Source organism: Orycteropus afer, unplaced genomic scaffold, assembly GCF_000298275.1.
Source record: "Orycteropus afer afer isolate SDZICR_OR568_19922 unplaced genomic scaffold, OryAfe1.0 scaffold00112, whole genome shotgun sequence".
Lineage (NCBI taxonomy): Eukaryota > Metazoa > Chordata > Mammalia > Tubulidentata > Orycteropodidae > Orycteropus > Orycteropus afer.
In genome coordinates this window covers 2,158,094-2,171,900 of record NW_006921699.1, presented here as the reverse complement: position 1 = coordinate 2,171,900, position 13,807 = coordinate 2,158,094, and positions in this window count along the sequence as shown.

Sequence of the window (13,807 nt, the reverse complement as noted above, 5' to 3'; positions counted from 1 at the left end):
GCCTGGAGTCCGGCACCCATACACGATTCCCGGAGACCCCAGGGCTGGGGTAGCCCGACGTCCCGGATCTGGCCCGGGTCTGCGCTCTCCGGGCCGCGGACCGGAGCCCAACTGCGGAAACTCAGGCAGACTCTTTGAAGTTGCTTGTACGGGGCGGCACCCCAGCCCGGGGAGGGATGGAGGTGGCCCAGATGGGGGATGGGTCTGCGCCTTGCTAGAAAACCCCTGAAACTTCTGGCAGGCAAACCTGCGGGTCTACCCCTCGGTGTGAGGAGTCCTCTGAACTCCCAGCACCTTTCTCAGAGCCCTGGGCCTGAGCAGGCCTGAACCGGCGATACAGAACAATAGCAAGCAGTGCCAAGTCTAGGAGTAGGGAAGAAAGGCACCAAACCTAGTTTGAGGAGGCCAGAAAGGCTGCCTGTAGGAGGTGACCGCTACAGGGTCAGAAGTGAGTCTAGAAGCAAGGTGCTTTGCCCTTGCAGGTGTTTTGATTTCCCAGGACGCTTAGGACTTCTTGCCACTCCTTTTTCCAGCTCTAGTCATTCACAGCCTGTCCCCCTCCTCCTTTGCAAGGAGCTTTGTTTCCCCAGGCTTCTTGAGAAAGGAGTAGCTTTGGTGGCTGGAGTTGTGGCTGCGCCACAGTGGAGAGGAGTGAAGCACACACAGACCTTTTCTTGGTCTTCTCTCCATTCTCAACCACTGCCTCCAGGGAGGTCCTTGAACAGCTTGGGCAGATGCCAAAAGCTGGCCCAGAGCCCCACCTGCCACACTCTGCCTCTTCTGAACACCTCCCATGTGGCTACATCAGAGTGACACTGCTTCTCCATGCCCTGAGTAGGCCACTAATTTAGTAAAGATTCTTGACAACTTTGTGTGCCCCCTTGACCAAGCTCTGGTAAGGACCCTGCCCTCAGGACACTCATAGGCTGTGGAAGAGATGGACCCATAGGGTCTCTAACACTCCCCAGGGGGAAGTGTCATTTGAGGGGTGCAAACTCAGGGCAATGGGACTAGAAAAGGGGAGGCCCTCCAGGGTGGAATGTGGGATGCTGCTGAGAGAGAAACAATGTGACTGGTGTGTATGTGTGTGTGTGGGAGGGGGGAGTATATTTATCCGGATTCACAGAATGTGGGCCATTTGTCTCTGTTCTATGTGGTGGAGAATGTTTGCTCAGCCCTATGCAGACTAGGGCCCCATATGGACAGAAGTCTAAAGGCCAGCAGAAGACTTGGTCAGAAACTTCATGGAACTGGGGCTCCACTGAAAGAGGGTGGGGTGCAGCCATCACTTATCACTGCCTATCCCTGTGGTTGAGTACATAATTGGCCAGTGGTCAGATACCTAATCCGGACTTCAAGAGTCATTGTTGTTGTTGTTGTTATGTGCCATTGAGTCGGAACCGACTCATAGCGACCCCTCCTTGGGTTTCCGAGGCAGTATCACTATGGAAGTAGATTGCCCCATCTTCCTTCCAATCAAGAGTCATAATGGATGTAAATAGTGCAGAGATTTGCTGGGGAAGAGAGGTCCTCAAGAATCTGTGGAAGCCTCCATAGTGGTTTCCTGACACATCCCATCAGACATTGCTTCCTTCTCCCAATTTACACCCCACCCCCACCCCCAGTATTGCCAAAATCTGTCCCATCCTAAAATTCCCTTCTTGTCTTCCTGTTTACTTCTATGTAGAGGGGACCATGTCACCCTCTTCCAGAAGTGGTCCTCCTGAATATGATCTGCCTGGCCCCTTAGGCTCTGGGCATTGTAATCCTTTGGAGACTTCCCTCACAGGTCTGAAGATGTTGGTGGGATGAAGAGCGACATTTCTAGAATCTGATATGTAAACATTTCCATTTCATTACGCAGTTTATAGACCAGCTTGGGGGAATGTGGGCTGTGCAAGGTCCATCTCACCATCCCCCACTGTGGGCCCTTGATGACATCCCTGACTGGATAGAGAACATCAGAGATCCATTCTTGCCTGCACCCTCCCACAGGACAGAGGCCTGGACCATGCTGTGCTCTGAGGGGCTAGGGACAGACCCTTGTATGGGCCACACTGTTGGCCCACTTATGAGTACCCTGGGTTCTAGACCGCAAGTCAGACGAAGTGCTGGTTTTATGGCTTCTTAGCTCCTCCCCAGTACTTCCTCTAAGAAGTCCTCAGAATTTCCCTTTCTCCTTTATGGCCTTGTCTTGCAGGGTCTCGGGGGATTGTTGTGTTTCTTGTTACATTTTGTGCTGGGGCACCAAGCCACGGGTTGGTCACAGGGTTTGGGAGCTGTCTCCAAGGTAGGGCAGAGGGGTGTGACCAGGTCATGCCTCACCTCTGCTCTAGTGGCCTTCATATATTCAGTGCACACCCTACTAGGCATCTGTGCTGCTCAGTATAATCAGACTACTCATTTCATGCATTCTTCATTCATTCAACAAATATGTACTGAGTGTCCTCCATATGCCAAGGCCTGTGACTGCCCAGGGCTGGGACTGAGGCATCCCTTAAGGGCAAGGGTGTGTTGCTTTTAATTTTTTGTTTCCCCAGCACCCAGCACAGAGCCTGGCATATCTGGTAGCATAGTGCCTAAGGTACTTGACTGCTAATCAGAAGGCTGGCAGTTCAAACCCACCAGCCACTCCTCTGAAGGAAGATGGGGCAATCTACTTCCATAGTGATACTGCCTCGGAAACCCAAGGAGGGGTCGCTATGAGTCAGGTCCGACTCAACGGCACATAACAACAACATCGACATTATAACTGTTATGGGAGTAATTAGCTCACTGGCCCAGAGAAAGACAGGAAGAGTGTAAGGGGACAGTTGTTGTTGTTGTTGTTGTTATGTGCCGTCGAGTCGCCCCGACTCATAGTGACCCCTCCTTGGGTTTCCGAGGCAGTATCACTACGGAAGTAGGATTGCCCAACCTTCCTTCCGAGGAGTGGCTGGTGGGTTTGAACCGCCAGCTGTCAGTTCCTGCTGCCTTGGAGGTCACACCCAGTAGCCCTGTCCTTCATGAGTTTCCCAAGTAGCTCAGGGCATGATGCCCAAGGCCCTCTGTGTCCAGCCAATCTGAGGTCTCCTGTCTAAGTTCAGTAGAAGCCACAGGGCTTTTTCCTCAGTGGGCAGGTGGGGGTGGCTCTAGCTGGAGCTGATGCCTTTGGGAGATGCCCTTGGGTCTAAGCCTAGGGTGAGGGAGAGGATGAGGGTGGAGTGGGGCAGGAACAACTTCAAACTGTCAGCTCAGGGACAACCCAGGGGACAGCCCAGAAGTAGAAGCAGCTCCAAGGATAGAATAGAGTGGGAGCGGGGTGGGGTGGGGGGTGTGGGGTGGAGAGAAAATGTGCAGCTCACATTCAGGATACCTGCTTATGAGGACAGAGGCTGGTCAGAGAGCTCAGACCTTCATAGGTCTCTGGACGGAGTCTACCTCATTCAGATTCAGTTTCTTAGGCCAATATATTCTCTCCTTCAAGGCTCACCACCACCCCCAGCCAATCGCCTCTGTTCCAAAGGGATTTGATTCTTCTTCTCAGGAGGTCCAGGACACAGTACTGAGCACCCCCAGGCCCTAGAGAGGCTGCTTCAGTGCAGCCAAAGGAGAGAGACTGGAGAAGCTCTCCTCAGTGTGACTTTTGGCTGCCTTGGAGTCTGCTCTCCAAGCAGCCTACTGGTCAAAGTCATTAGCCTGTGCATGTGTAGGGTGGAGAGGGCAGCAAGTGGTCTGTGGAAGGGCAGAGCTGGATGTGAAGGAGCTGTGTGGGCCTTCTGTGTGGGCCACACTGAGATAGGCCCCTTCAGTGACAGGGAGCCAAGGCAAGCCCTAGGCAGGGTCTGGAGGGCTCTGAAAGGAATGGAGGCAGACAGGGAGGTGCAGCCTGTGAGGTGGGCTGGAGGTTGATGTGTGTATCCTGGAAGGATGAGATTCAGTCGAGGAAGCAACAGAGTTGGTCTTTAGCTAGGTTTGGTGCAGCAAAACACAGAGGGGAGAATGTGCTTTTAACAAAGGGAGTTTCCCAGCTCTAGTCCTGTGCCATTCAATCCCTCAACAAACATTTCCTGAGTGCCTCCTGTGTGCCTATCCTAGAGCTGGCCAACTAGACTTAGGGGTGTGTGATGCCATGCCTCCTCTGGGGGCTAAGAGGCTGGGGACTTTGGAGGGAGCTAGCCTCTGAGGAGCCACACGGGGACAAAGCTAATTCTGCCAAGTACAACCTCACTGCTGGCATTGAACCAGATTCTAGGGCTGACAAAACCAGCTTCCCTGAAAGGAAAGCAGAACCAATTCTCTTCAGGAAACAGCCTCAGAGGAGGTGAGGGACTATCCCAAGCTCACATGGCTTTTAAATGGTAGTGTTGGGATTCAGGCCCTGTGTTGGTGACCTTATGCCATGTTCCTTGTATCAGGGAATAGATACGTCTTAGTCATACCTGAAATCTCAATAGAATCCTTGTCAGACCTGCTTTGTCTCTGTTTTCACAGAGAAAACCAGTCTGCTCTGGGACCCAATAAAGGGGCTGCCAGGTGGCAGGGCGGAGCAGGTTTACCCAGCTGGGCCCAGGGAGGCCTTAGCCCTGAGGCCAGGGAGCAGAGCACGTTGGGAGGAATGACATCTCACACACAAGGCAGCAGATGATGGGGGAGCTAGAGGTGGCTCAGCCCACTGCAGACAGGGAAGTGACAGAACAGGCTGTGGATGGTGATGGTAAAGCCCGTTTGACAATGTTGTGCAACAGAGACCTGGAAGAAGCAGCTTAAAAAAAAAAAAAAAAAGCACCACAGCCTCACCCCTGCCTCAATTCTTGCACTAATTCATGTGAGGAAGCCCACACCAGAAGGTGCAGGCAGCCTGCTCAAGATCACCTAGCATCAAATCCTTCAATTCTATCTGCACCTCCGAGAATAGAGTCCCAGCCCAGGGGGTCTCAAGTTTCCAGCTTCTCCTGATAGCTGGAGGCTTCTCTCAGCCCAGCCACACTGGTGCCTGGGAAGACAAGGTGCCTCCCTTTATAAATCAGTTCTTCCAAGTAGAGCAGCACAGGGACAGAGGAGCAACTAGACTGTGCTCATTCTGTGTCCTGGACAGTCTTGGCCCTGGCTTGACCATCATTATGGTCAGATGCCAGCAGGAGCCAGGACCCTTCTCTTCTCAGCCCAGGAGAGAAAGGCATTTATTACATACCTATTAGATGCAGGTAAAGTGTTACCAAAATCAGGAATGACAACAGGGAAACAAGCATGGGATGTAGCACAGGAATTCAGTTACTGGGGCTCTTCAGATACCCGCCCCCAACACACACACACATGCTTATCTGTCAGCTTGGGACTCAGTGCCCAACTTACCTTGTCCACTGACCTCCAGCCACAGGCCTGGACTTGTGACACAGCTTTAGCCGTGCCCCAGTTTACATACTCAGAGACACGTGCAATCAGCCATGGCTCAGTGTGTTCTCCTTACTGAGGACCCTCCTTCTCTTCCCGACCACCGGAGCTGACACCAGGACCATTTCCATATTCCTAGGCTTCCAGAAAAATAAAAATGGAAGAAATGTGAAAATAGTGTTTCAAGATTTACAACATCTATTATTTTTGCTTAGGTCATTTATTCAACAGAATTTTTTGAGCACCTCCTCTGTGTCAGATGTTATTTTAGGTCGGAGTATTGAATAACTAAATGTTACATACATACAAAGTGTACAGCCTTATTTGCAGATAACTTTAGAGATTTAAATTCTAGATCTCTGAATCTTTCTCCTTTCCGTGGACCCTACAGCCCCTGTGCCCCATTCTCTTGTCACTGTCACCTCTTCCTGAGGGGTTGTGGGGCTGTGGTATAGATTGATGGAAGCAGTGAAAGTTCCCCTAGCTATATGCTAGCAAAGACATATCTCCAGCCTACTCCCCAGCCCTATCCTGTCTATCTCTATGGCTAGTCCCCTCTCCTGTAGTGCCAGTTCCTTTAGTCACCGATTGGTCTTGGTGAAGGGCCCTGCCCAGTGGTGCTCCGCACTACCTTGCTGGCGATTCCTGCGATGCCTTTCCATGGTTGAGTTCCAGACTGAGTAGGACTGTTCGGGCTGACCTCACCTCCGGGTCTGGCCATGGGACACCCCAGCTGTGGCTGCCTGGTGTGAACCTGGCCTCCCATGTTGCTGAAAGAGTGGGGCAGAGCTGTGCCACTGGAGTCCAGCAGCCGCCAGCTGGCCCGGGGTTCTGGGAATCCAGGTGCAGGGAGCTATGGGGATTAGAGCAGGAAGGGCCAGATCCAGGCCTGTGGGTTTGGAGGCAGGCTGAGGCTGCTTGAGACCCATGAGGAAAATGGACTAGAGCAGGGCTCATGAGTCAGCCTCATGTCCTGGGTGGCTATTTTGTTGGCCACAGAGAATCTTCAAAATCCCTCTCCACTGCCACTCCCAAGACTAGGTCCATAGCTGTTTAGGCCTAGGCTTAATAGTGGTGTGTGGGGAACAGAGCCTTGTGTCCTGGTAGTAGCTAAAATCCCCACATTTCATAATGGCAAGAGCACACATGGGACTTGATCTTCCACCAAGAGATGCCTTGTCAGATTGATTGTGGCCTCTTAGGTCACCATAATAGCTGTTTTGGTTACTTCGTGCTACTCTAACAGGAAGTACCACAAATGGGTGACTTAAACAGAAGTTTATCCTCTTACGATTTTGGAGACTAGAAGTCCAAGTTCAAAGTGCCAGTCTCTAGGGGCTGGGTGAAAGCCCCTCAATCTTGGGCTTTAGCTCTGCCTCTTACTCCTGGCCCACTGAAGCTGGAGGCTTTCTTCTTCAGCCACTTAGGCAGCTGCTGGCTTCTGAAGTTGACAAACCCAAGGTCGACAAGTAAAAAGGCACAGTCCTGATATTACCAAACCACATGGCAGGGCATTGACTCAAGTCCATTAAAAGTCCCAAGATTGAAAGACAGCATGGCAGGTGACTAAATAACGACTCGGCTACATGCAGGGTGCCAGCGTGCCAAAAGTTGCCAAGACCTTTCTCAAAATGTCTCCTTATATACTAGAAGCTGACCACATCCCTAAGACAGCTACTTAGCTGCTCCTACCAGTCTCATCTCATCATGGGACATAACTACATACTGCTGCCCAGCCACTCCAAACCAGGCCCAGCCAAGTTGACACATAACCTTAACTACCACAATAGCAAACAGGTAGACTTGCCTGAGGAACAATGGGAGCCACTCCCTCCCTCAGGAGAAGCCAAGATTTCTCCAGAAGAAGGGATAATAAGAACATCTATGTGCTGAGAGTTAAGCAAGAAGCTACCTCATCTCAGGGAAGAGGATGGGAGAATGGTGGATCTGGGCTAGACATGATCGAGTGTTGCAATGAGCTCTGCCCAACAGTCTGGGGCCAGCAGGCTCTGGGAATAGCTGCATCTAGGATTAAGACAAACTGACCACAAAGAGCTGTAACACGGAGCATTCAAGCATGAAGCACTGTTGGCTCAGAAAAGGAGCACAGCCATTCTTGCTCAGAGAAACATGGTGTTCCAGAACCAGAGAGAGATGAAGAGCTTCTGTAATCATCTTGGGAAGATCTATTATCCTAACACCAAGACAGTGCAGCCTTGTAAAGAAAACGGCAAGCCCATCTAATTTACAAATACAGCAAATTGGCTTCCATAGAATATGAAAACATTGTTAGCAACTTGGGGATTTTTCTAGGATTACAAATTAGCTTAACATTACAAAATCCATTGAGTAATATGTTAGATTAAAAGGAAAAAGAAGAACCTTGTGACCCTATTAAAAGGCCTTTGATAAAATTCATCAGCTATTCACAGTAAAAAGTTGTAAAACTGGAAAGAGAAGGAATTGTTTTTAAAATTTTAAAGAACATACCAGAAACCGAAAACCAACATTGAACTTAACACTCCAAAAATTCATATTAACGTCAGGATCCAAACAATATCCCTTTCACTATTATTGCATAGGTTTGCGTTGGAGGTCCTAACTAGGATGATAAGATGAAAAGATTAAATAAGGGATAAATAATAAAAAGAGTAAGAATGATAATGATTTACAGGTGTTATGACTGTCTCTCCAGAAAATTCAACAGAATCAAGTGAAAAACTATTATGACTGGTAGGAGAATCTAATAAGAAGGGGTAGACATAAGATATATTCATATATGTATATAGAATTCAGTAACTTTCTAAAGTGTTGGTGTTGTTTTTAGGTGCCATCAAGTTGGCTCCGACTCATAGAGGTCCTAGGTACAACAGAACAATATACTGCCTCGGCATGCACCAGTCTCACAATCATTGCTACATCAGAGCCCATGGTTGCAGCCACTGTGTCTATCCATCTCATTGAGGGTCTTCCCCCTTTTCGTTGACCCTCCACATTACCAAGCATGATATACCTCTCCAGGGAATGGTTCCTTCCGACAACATGACCAAGGTAGGTGAGACTAAGTCTGGCCATTCTCTCCTCCAAGGAGCATTTCGGCTGCACTTCTTCAAGGACAGGTTTTTGTGGCAGCCCATGGTACTCTCAATATTCTTCTCCAACACAACTCAAAAGCATCAGTTTTTCTTTGGTCTCCCTTATTCATTGCTTAGCTTTCACATGCATATAAGGCAATTTAAAATACCATGGCTTGGGTTAGGCACAACTTAGTCTTCAAAGACACATCTCCACTTTTAGGCATATTAGAAAGGTCTTTTGCAGCAGATTTGCCCAATGCAATATGACATCTGATTTCTTGACTGCTGCTTCTATGGATGTTGATTGTGGATCCAAGTTATATGAAATGTTTGACTTCAGTCTTTTCTCCATTTTTCATGATGCTGCTTATTTGTCCAGTTGTGAGGATTTCTGTTTTCTTTATGTTAAGGTGTTATCCATACTGCAGACTAGTCTTTAATCCTCATCAGTAAGTTCTTCAAGTCAACTTCACTTTCAGCAAGCAAGGTTGTGTCATCTGCATATTGCAAGTTGTTAGTGAGTCTTCCTTCAATCCTGATGCCACCTTCTTCTTCAATACCTTGGATTATTTGTTCAGCATAGAGAGTGAATAAACATGATGAAAGGATACAACTCTGACGCACTCTCTTCCTGATGTTAAACCATGCGGTATCCTCTAGTTCTGTTCCAATGACAGCCTCTTGATCTATATACAGGTTCCTCATGAGCACAATGAAGTGTTCTGGAATTTCCATTCTTCTTAATGTTATTCATAATTTCTTATGATCCATGCAGTTTAATGCTTTTGCATAGTCAATAAAGCACAGGTTCATCCATTTCAGGAGGTGGTATATGATCAAGAACCAATGGTACTGAAGTAAGAAGTTGAAGCTGCACTGAAGGAATTGGCAAAGAACAGGGTTCCAGGAATTGATGGAATATCCATTGAGATGTTTCAACAAATGGATGCCACACTGTAGGCACTCACTTGTTTATGCCAAGAGATTTGGAAGACAGACACCTGACCAAAGGACTGGAAAAGATCCATATTTATACCCATTTCAAAGAAAGGTGATCCCACAGAATGTGGATATTATTAAACAATGTCATTACTATTACATGCAAGTAAAATATTGCTGAACATAATTTAAAAATGGTTGCAGCACTATATTGGCAGAGAACTTCCAGAAATGCAAGCTGAATTCAGAAGAGGACGTGTAAAGAGGGATGTCATAGCTAATGTCAGATGGATTTTAGCTGAAAGCAAAGAATACCAGAAAGATGTTTGGTTGTGTTTTTTTGACTATGCAAAATCATTCGATTGTATGAATCATAAAAAGTTATGGATAATACTGAGAAGAATGGGAATTCCAGAACACTTGATTGTGCTCATCAGGAACCTGTACATGTATCAGGAGGCCATCGTTTGAATGGAACAAAGGGATACTGCATTGTTTAAAATCAGGAAAGGAGTGCATCAGAGTTGTATCCTTTCACCATATTTATTCTACCAATTCTTTTTGGTACAGTGACTCTGTGTATTCCTTCCATCTTCTTTTGATGCTTTCTGCATCATTCAATATTTTGCCCATAGAAGGTTTTCGCTTTGCGATTTGAGGCTTCATTTTTTTCTTCAGTTCTTTCAGCTTGAGAAATGTCAAGTGTGTTCCTCTCTTTTGGTTTTCTGACTCCAGAGGTCTTTGCACATTTCATTGTAATAATTGACTTTGTCTTCTCAAGCTGCTCTTTGAAATCTCTTTTATTTTGTCATTTTTCCATTTGCTTCAACTACTCAGTTGAGGAACAAGTTTTAGAGTCTCTTCTGACATCCATTTGGTTTTTTTCTTCCATTTCTGTCTTTTTAATGACCTTTTACTTTCTTCATGGATGATGTTCTTGATGTCATCCCTTAATTCATCTGGTCTTCAGTCACTGGGGTTCCATGAGTCAAATCTATTCTTCAGATGGTCTCTAAATTCAGGTGGGATATAATCAAGGTCACATTTTGGCTCTCTTGGACTTGTTTTAGTTGTCTTCAGCTTCAACATGAACTTGCATATGAGCAATTGATGGTCTGTTCCACAGTCAGCTCCTGACCTTGTTTTGGCTGAAGATATTGAGCTTCTCCATTGCCTCTTTCCACAGGTATAGTTGATCTGATTCCTGTGTATTCCATCTGGTGAAGTCCACATGTATAGCCACCATTTGTGTTGTTGAAAAAAGGTATTTGCAATGTATAAGTTATTGCTTTTACAAGTTTCTATCATGTGATCTCTGGCATAATTTCTATCACCAAGGCCATATTTTCCAACTACCAATGATTTTTTCTTTGTTTTCAACTTTTGCATTCCCATCACTAGTAATAATCAATACATCTTGATTGCGTATTTGGTCAATTTCATACTGCAGAAGTTGGTAAAAAATCTTCAGTTTCCTCATCTTTGGCTTTAGTGGTTAGTGTGTAAATTTGAATAACAGTAGTATTTATTGGTCTTTTTTGTAGGGGTATGGATATTATCCTATCACCAATATCTTTGCACTTCAGGATTGATTTTGAAACATTTTTTTGTTGCCTAGGATATCAATGGGAGCTCTGGTAGCATAGTGGCTAAGGCACTTGACTGCTAACTAGAAGGCTGGCGGTTCAAACCCACCAGCCACTCCTCAGAAGGAAGATGGGGCAATCTACTTCCATAGTGATACTGCCTCGGAAACGCAAGGAGGGGTCGCTATGAGTCGGGTCCGACTCGATGGCAAACAACAACAACAACAACAAAGGATATCAATCTTTATGTATTCCATCTCATTTTTGTCAATTTCTAATTTTTCTAGGTTCATACTTCATGCATTCCCCATTCCTATTATTAATGGATGTTTGCAGCTGTTTTTTTTCCCACTTTGAGTTGTGCACCATCAGAAAATGGAGGTCCTGAAAACCATGCTCCATCCACATCATTAAGGTCGACTTTAAAGTGGCAGCTCTTCTCCAGTCATATTTTGAGTGCCTTCCATGTGAGGGGCTAATCCTCCAGCACTATGTTACACAATGTTTCAGGGCTATTCATAAAGTTTTCCAGCGATATATCAGACAGTGTTTCACTGCTATTCATAGGTTTTCACTGGCCAATTCTTTGAGAAGTGTATGGCCCCTTCCTACTTCCAAGCCTGTCTAAGTCTGGAATCTCCACTGAAACCTGTCTACCATGGGTGACCCTGTTGGTAATTGAGATACTGGTGGCATAGCCTCCAGCTTCACACCAACACTCAAGCCACCACAGTATGACAAACTTGACAGATGCCTGGGGTTCAAAAGTGTCAAGTCATAATAAACTGGAAAGAAAATGCCATTAAAAATATTTACCATTCACAGTAATATTAGAACATGAAAAATGTCTAGAAATGCACTGAGGGCATTTTGAGGGTTCATAAACTTTGCTCTAGGATACCAGTTGCCTAATGGAGAAATATACTATATTCCTAGAATCTCAGTGTTTTAAATTTATTAATTGGTAAAATCAGTGAAATGCAATAAAAATTCATTTGGTTGGGGAGAGTTGGCAAGATGATTCTAAGAATCAATTCAGGGAATATGATAGTTAAGGTTGTGTGTTAACTTGGCTGGGCCACGATGCTCAGTGGTTTAATGGTTATGATGTAGTCATCCCCCGTGATGAGATCTGATATGATATAATCACTTCCACGATGAGCTCTGGTGTGAGCAGCCAGTCAGTTGAAAGGGAGTTTTCTCTGGGGTATGGCCTGCTTCTAGTATACATGGACATTCTGGCAAAGCCCCTTTCCTTTTGCTCAATCTTGATCCTGAATCTGCAGCTATGTGAGTTAGGAGAAAACCTCTAGTCTGATATCTGACTCACGGACTTGCAATTTACCAGCCTTACAACTTCATGAGCCATTTCTTTGAGATAAATCTCTCTCTCTCTCTGTATGTATATGTATATATGTGTGTGTGTGTGTGTGCATACACACTTTGTTGTTGTTGTTGTTATGTGCCATCGAGTCAGACCCGACTCATAGTGACTCCTCCTTGGGTTTCTGAGGCAGTATCACTATGGAAGTAGATTGCCCCATCTTCCTTCCGAGGACTGGCTGGTGGGTTTGAACAGCTAGACTTCTGGTTAGCAGTCAAATGCCTTAGCCACTATGCTACCAGAGCTCCCACACACATCGTATATATATGTATATACAGTATATATGTATATATTTCTGTATGTATATGTATGTGTGTGTGTGTGTGTGTATATACACATATGCTCAGGAGCTCTGGTAAAATACCATGGACTGCCAGGAGACCAAACTAATCTGTCCTGGAAGAAGTGCAGCCAGAATGTTCCTTGGAATGAGAATGGCCAGACTTCACCTCACTTCCTTTGGTCATGTTGTCAGAGGGACCATACCCTGGAGAAGGATATCATGCTTGCAAAGTAGAGGGCCAGTGAAGAAGGGGAAGGCCCTCAATGAGATGAACTGACACAGTGGCTACAATGATGGGCTCAGGCATAGCAAGGATGGCACAGGACCAGGTAGTGTTTCATTCTATTGTACGTAGGGTAGCCATTAGTCAGAGTCCACCGGACAGCATCTAACAACAACAACATCTTGATGAAAAGGTATTTCTTATCCTGAAACTATAAAAATGTTTACTGGTATTTTCTTCTATCCCTTATGTGAGCTTAAGTATATGAACAGTTTATGAAAACAATCACATCTGAAAAATTGAAACATATAGATCTTAAATTCATTAATTCATTTTGTGTGAAGTATGTGAGATTAGTATAAAGGGTTCTGCTTTGCAGGAGGAAGATGAGGCAATCTACTTCCATAAAGAGTTAGAATCAACCCTAGCACAGTGGAGAATATATATAATAAGTATAATATTATATATATAATATGTATAATATTATTACAGTGCAGTAAATTACTTTTAAAAGCCTTGAGCCCCAGGCTTACAGGCAAGGAGAGATAACGCAGGGATGCCAGAGTAGCAGGCCGGAAGAGCAGGGAAGGGGATAAAAGCCTTGAACCCCAGGCTCACATGTGAGGAGAGACAATGCAGGGACGCCGGAGTAGCAGGCCAGAAGAGCACGGAAGGGGATAAAAGCCTCGAGCCCCAGGCTCACAGGTGAGGAGAGACAACACAGGGACGCCAGAGTAGCAGGCCAGAAGAGCAGGAGAAAGGGGATTAAAAGACATGAAGCCAGACAGAGGAACAGTCAGCCAGGTGGGGGTGACACGAGAGGTGTCCAGCAGCAGGACAAACTTGTCTGTCGGTTTGTCCTACTGTGGTGACATATAGACGTGAGTTTTGGAGGCTGAGCCTCTGGTGTTTAAAACCCAGAGAGATGCACCTGGTGCACAG